This window comes from Branchiostoma belcheri, unplaced genomic scaffold (assembly GCF_001625305.1).
Source record: "Branchiostoma belcheri isolate BF01 breed outbred unplaced genomic scaffold, Haploidv18h27 scaffold432, whole genome shotgun sequence".
Classification (NCBI taxonomy): domain Eukaryota; kingdom Metazoa; phylum Chordata; class Leptocardii; order Amphioxiformes; family Branchiostomatidae; genus Branchiostoma; species Branchiostoma belcheri.
This window is the reverse complement of record NW_017804057.1, coordinates 24,371-30,895: the sequence shown is the minus strand read 5'-3', so window position 1 is coordinate 30,895 and position 6,525 is coordinate 24,371.

Genomic DNA, 6,525 nt, shown 5'->3' with positions numbered 1-6,525 from the left:
GGGGGGGGGGGCTCTTTTGACCCCCCCCTAAGAACTCGCGAACGGTATGTCGTATGATCACCAAATTTTCAGAGAATGGTGAACTAGTGAAAATTTATCATATCTACAATTTTTATGTCGTTATGACGTAATATGACGTCATTATGACGTCATTAATGTGATTTTATTGGCCAAAACCATCTAAATAGGTTTTTCCCTGAAAACTAAATAGTATTCAACATAACTGTACCAAAAGTGTTTATGACAGAATGTTATGGTGTACTAAGTCTTATGTTGCCCATAGCAACACCGGTGACGTCATAAAATGACGTCATGTATATTTAAAATATCCGCCATCTTGGATCATCAATCTTGAATTTTCAAAAATAGTTTTTTTCATGATAAAGCCTAAAATACATTGTAAACAAACTAAAGGCCTTCATTTAAACCTTTATTGGAAAAAGAAATGGAAGTATTGATGGAATTTTAATGAAAATAAAATGTATATACCTGTTCTAATGATATGGTCCGCCATCTTGGATTTTGGCCAATGACGTCATCAAATTAGCATAAATTATGCATATTTAATGATAAAATTTACATAAAATTATATGGGATGTTATTGATATTAGATACCATGAGTAACTTGACATAAAACCCATAAAATTCTATTGTTGAAACAAAAAGTACTAAATTTAGCCAAAATGCCTGTCAGAAACCCGTTGCCATGGCAACACAAAAAATTATTATCTTATTCCAATGATAGATAATTGTTGCCAACAATATTCTAGGAAAAGTCACCAAGTTTGGACGTTCTACGGCTAGTCGTTCAGACGCTATGTGACATCAAAGTTGCCGCGGGCACTTTAGTACGCCCCCCCCGGTCTAGGTAGGGTTAAACGCGTTCTTCTCCAAGCCGCAGCCAAGGCGAAGGATATAGACGAGATTGTCGACATGTCACGTGACCGTGTCTCCGACCTTCTTCACGGCCGGCTGACCCGGGCTCTCCTGTCGTTCAAGTTCGGGTTCCTGCTGACGGACGCCACGGGCTGGGTCACGGCGCTCACCGTGGGGGAGTTCCAGCCGAGCTTCCTGAGCTACTGTAGACCCAACGTCACCGACACGGCTTGCTCGATGGGGTTAGTCTCTGTCAGCGCATGCTCAAGAAACGGGTTAGAAGTCAACGACCACAGGTTTGTAGTGTTTTAGACCATTCCATTCTTACTTGAAGTAGAAACAAGTAGTGTGGGGTCGTGTGGCGTAGCGGCAGCGTACTCGCCTCGGAACTAAGAGACCCCGGGTTCGAGTCCCGACATGCCACCAATCTTGTGCCCTTGGGAAAGGCACTTAACACGACTTTCCTCACTTTAGTCAAGTGGAAATGAGTATTGTACTGTTCCGTATTTGTCCTTTATCTACGTTGGTGACGGCATAGAATAAGTTGATATAACTTGAGTGTGATGTCACCATGTCTAGTCATGAAATGTTGGTATGAAAACAAGTACTAAGTAATTTGTAAATGGCAGGCAAATATAGAGACCAACGATTACATTCCATTTGATAGATATTCTCACATTTGGTAGGAGAGAGAATATGAAAGTATGTTCGACGTTCTTTTCATTTACATTTGTATTTCTTTTTTATTTCTAGACTGTCTTACTGGTCAGAAAACGCAGCAATCTCCGCATACAGTATGTCATTTCTTATAGTAAGTATATATATGTATTTGTATTGTATGGCTTCTTAACGTTGCTTCAACGTCTCTGATGCTGAAACGCTTATCCATGTATATAATGTTGCAGTGCCATACATACGTACCTCCAATTAAAGGAATGCAGATGCCAATTTTCTGGGTTGTAATATAGTTTTGATAAGCGAGTCTTATTTAGTGCCTTGAGTAGTCATTATTAATTGCACTGAGCTGCAGCTATAATGATGATAAGTAGTAATAACGATTGTATTACTTAGAATTTATGATTCATTGATGATAGAGAAACAAAAGACAGAAAGAGAAGGCAGGTGCAGAGTGATTTAATACATGAAACAAATGAAAAGATGGGAGAGATGGACAACAGCAGAAAGGCACGTTCAAAGTTAAAACTTTAGATCCAATACTACATGTACCTTCATCAGGAAGGTTATGTTTTCAGTGGCGTTTGTCTGTTTGTCCGTTTGTTTGTCTGTGAACAGTATAACTCAAGAAGCGTAATGTGCATTGTCGTGAAACTTAGTAAGTGGGTAGGTCTTGATTAGACCTAGAAATGATTAGATTTTGGGCCCCCTGGCGGCTTTTGTTGGTACTTCAGCAGAACTTCCGGTTTTGATATCTCGTGATCTGGACATGCTAGGATCTCGAATATTGGTTGGTAGATAGCTCTTGGGCTAGGGAAGAAATGACATGAGTTTGGGCCCCCTAGTGGCTTGTTCATGAGCTGCAGGAGCGTAAGTTGAAAAATCATCGAAGGGGGATAACTCAAGAACGGCTAGAATAGCCTTTTTTGTTAAGATAAGGCTGTCATTAGTAGTTCACTGTATTCTGCTGCTGCAGTAGCTCTGCATCCTGCAGCATCAATCAGTCTTTCTTCAGTTCTCTCCACTTTGTCCTGTTCATCGCGAGCCTCCTGAGCTCCTGGAGTTTTCTTTCTGACCGCAATGGTCCTAGTCCTCTTTCCTTGAGGTCTGCCCTCAGCAGACTTAGTAGGTTACTGCAGTGCCTTCCCTTTCTGGGTCTGTAAGTATTAGATCCTACCAGGGCGAAGGTCAAGGCTTGCTGTGCAGGTGTATCTGTCGGCATTCTTAGAATGTGTCCGAACATGGTCCATCTGGCACATTTCACTTTAGTTGACAACGGGCCTGTATTGCACAGTTTGTACAGTGCTTTGTTTGAGATTAGACTGTTTGGCCATCGATGTCCTGTGATTGTTCTTAGATGTTTCCGGTGGCAGGCATCTAGCTTGTCTATTGCTGTCTGTGGTGCTGCCCAACTGTTGCAGTTGTAGAGCATGATTGACACGCAGGTGGCATTGTACAGTTGCAGCTTCTTTTTTAATTGGAATTTTTGATCGTCGAATCCATATTTTCCAGAGGGACTTAAACGCTATGTTGCCCATGGTGCACCGTGCTGCTATGTCAGATGAGCTGCAGAGGAGGGAGCCTAGGATTTTACTCTTTCTCCATTCCTCGTTGCCACGGAGTGGTTGTTCATTCTCATCTTTTTCCAGTGTGTCTGCCAAGTAAACATGGGTAAATTCTGTCTTGGCTTCATTCATGAATAGATGTGAGTCTCTCAGATTGTTAGCAGCTACCGGCAGGAGTCCTTCTAACGTGTCTCTTTCCTCGTCGATAAAATCGACATCGTCTGCATATTCCATTTCCAATGGCAAGCCAAGTGGTGATATTGGAGGGTTGGGTCTTGTAGAGTACCTCCTGACTGTGGAAAGTGCAGATGCTAAGTAGCAGGTGAACAGTACGGGGGAAAGACTGTCACCTTGTGGGGACCCTATTGTTGTTTCGAAGTCAGCTGAGTAAGTTAATCCGACACGGACTTGCAGCTTGGTGCCTGCCAAAAGCAGTCTCACGAGACGCAGCTCGTCTTCATTACATCCTGCCTGGTCCAGTACATCTAGGACTTTTGACCGTTTGATGGTGTCAAATGCCCTGGACATGTCAATTCCCATCTTGTAGAAGTCCCAATGTTTGGACATGACTACTGAGGTAAGCATTCGCTGTGCCCATACTAAGTCTGCACAACTTCTTCCTCTCTTGAAGCCACTTTGGTATGGTCCTGTAAAAATGTCTATTTTGTCCCTGATGCGGTATAGTCGACCGTTGACAAGATCTTACGTATGCTGTTCAGAAGGACAATGGGACGTAGGTTTGCAGGAGGTCCCGGTGGCTTCTTTGGTTTGGGCAAGGCGATAAGTGTTCCTTGTCCCATAGCTTCAATGGGGTGGTGTTGTTCAAAAGCACCGTTGATGATGGCAGTGATATGTGGTGTTATAACATCGCTTCCATGTTTGAAGAGTTCGTTACTGACTCCGTCAGGACCTGGCGAACGCCCGTTGCTCAGTGTTTTCATAGCTTTCTTGATTTCTACATCTTTGATGGGGTCTTTCAGGGGCCTGGGTTCACCTTGGAAGGGCTCTAGGTGTTCTCCTTCTGGATCTGTAAACTGTTCTTTGAACCATTCCCTGATGGCGTCTGCTTTTCCCTTATCAGTTGAGATGAATTGACCATTGGCATTGTGTACTGACAGGGAGGGTGGAGGGCCACAAACCTTAAGGGCTCGGGCTGCCTTAAACATTCTACCACTATCGTCTGTGGTTGTGATTTCGTCTGCCAGTGCATCAGCTTTCTTGATTGCTTGGTGTTTCAAGTGCTTGCTGATCTCTTTGAGGGTTTTGTTGCGCTCTTGTCGTAGAGAGGCTCTATCCTTACTTTGGCTCGTTTGGTAGATGCGCAATCTCAGGGCTTTTTGTTTTTCAGACAGTTTCATAATGGCTGGGTCTTCTGTGTACTGCCTTTGCTTATTGTTTGTGTTTTTCATCACTCCTAGCGTGCTAGCAGCTGCTGTTTTCATGCACTTAAGAACATTGGTTAGGGCTGCACTGGGGTCGTTGTCAGGTTCTACTGTGTTGGACAGCTGGTCTGCCAAGCTTTTCTTGTACTGTCTTAGTGTGCTGGGGTTGTTTAGCTTTTCAACGTTGTACTTAACCTGACGTTTCTGTCTCTTGTATTTCTTGTGAACCAAACAGATATTCTCCATTCTTATACGAGTGACTACTGGCTTGTGGTCCGAGTTGAGGTCTGTGCCTCCATATGTACGTGAGTCCTTTAGCAGCGGTTTGCTTGTTGTTTTGCAAAGTACAAAGTCTATTTGGTTGAAGATGGCTATAGTAGCTTTGGAGTTTGGTCCTCCCTTGGGATCGGCTATGTGTCCTACCCACGTTGTGCGGTGACGGGCAGGGTGTTTAAAGGCAGTGTTTGTGGCAAACAGACCATTGGTGCTCATGAAGGACAGAAGTGCTTCACCGTTGTTGTTTCTTTTCCCTATTCCATATGATCCTATACATGAGTTTAGCCCTGTGTCATAGTCTGTCTTATTGAGTTTCCCCAGTTTGGCATTGAAGTCGCCACACACAAATATCAGCCATCTTGATGGGACTGTTATTGCATTACTTAGTTCGTCGTAGAGTGACGCCACTAGGAGAGGGTTTTCTTGGGCTCTCTCAGACGTTGGGCCATAGACATTGACGATGCGGCATTTGGTGGCTTTACCGTTTTTTGTTGGGAGAGACAGGTCCATAGTGGCTATCCTGTCGCTGATACGTCCGTAGTTTAGGATATGGCTTTGCAGCCTTGGGCCTATCACGAAGCCTAGCCCGTGATGGGTAGTTTCTTTCTGTTCCATAAGGATCAGAGTATGGCCTGTTTGGAGTGTCTCTTCAGATTGGGTCGATATCTTTGTCTCTTGGATACATGCGATATCAATGTTGTAATGCTCACAGTCTTTTCCTAGTGTTTGTCTCTTGATGGTTGAGGTCAGTCCTCGTACATTCCAAGAGGCGAAAGCGAACTCCTGGGAAGATTGTGGTGCCCGCTGATGACGGACGCAGCTTTTCGGCTGAAGAAAGGTAGACATTTAAGAGGATTCCCTCTTTATGCGGTTGTCAGCTCGCAATCCTTGACGACGTTGGCTTCCCAACTGCGTTGGTACTGACGGGGAGGACCTCGTGAAGGTGTCGTCTTCCTCCCCGGCTGTCATTGGGTGGAGAATATGATCAACTGATATAATACATGCAAATGAGGCTCTTATTTGCAAAATCAATCATTAAGATTGTATAATTCGTCAACCGCAAGGGTTAACATCATTTAGCGAAGGTATGAGATCGCGGAACTCTTGTTTCCAGATGTATCTGCAGGTCCGCTGGCCGTGGGGAGACCCGTTGTTAGTCCGGCCGCTGGTCCAGCTTCTCGCGCTCGTCCTAGCCCAGGTCAGCTCCCTGTCACAACTAGCCGACAACGAGCACGTCTTCGGCGAGATCCTGGCCGGCTGGATCTTCGGAGGGACCACCGCACTTCTCATGGCAAGTTTGAGGTCATTTTATTAGGTAAGGGAGGATATAGCAGCCTCTCCGGAGTCGGAGTGTTACCTTTCTGACCGCCGTGTACGGAGGTATATGTTTTGGGTGTGTTTGAGTAGTATATAGTCGACACGCTGCTATCATTTATTCAGGCGGAGCAGGCGGAGCACGGCGGAGCAGGTCAGAGGTCACCGTCATTATGTTAACGAGTATGCAGATTTATGTTAAGGATATGCAGATGCATGCAGGAATGTAGCTAATGAGCTAAATTACAGGTCAGATAAAGGTCAGTGTGCACTTTTGAACCCGGTTACCTGGGTAACCTGTCGTGGGCGTGGTTAACGTCAACCTCTGTAGTAGCTGATTGGCCGCACGGCAAGCGTTGGTGGATCCGGGGTAGTGGATTGGTTTGCATGTACTTTGCATGCGAAGTAGGTGACGTACTGTGCAGCGATTGGTTGGG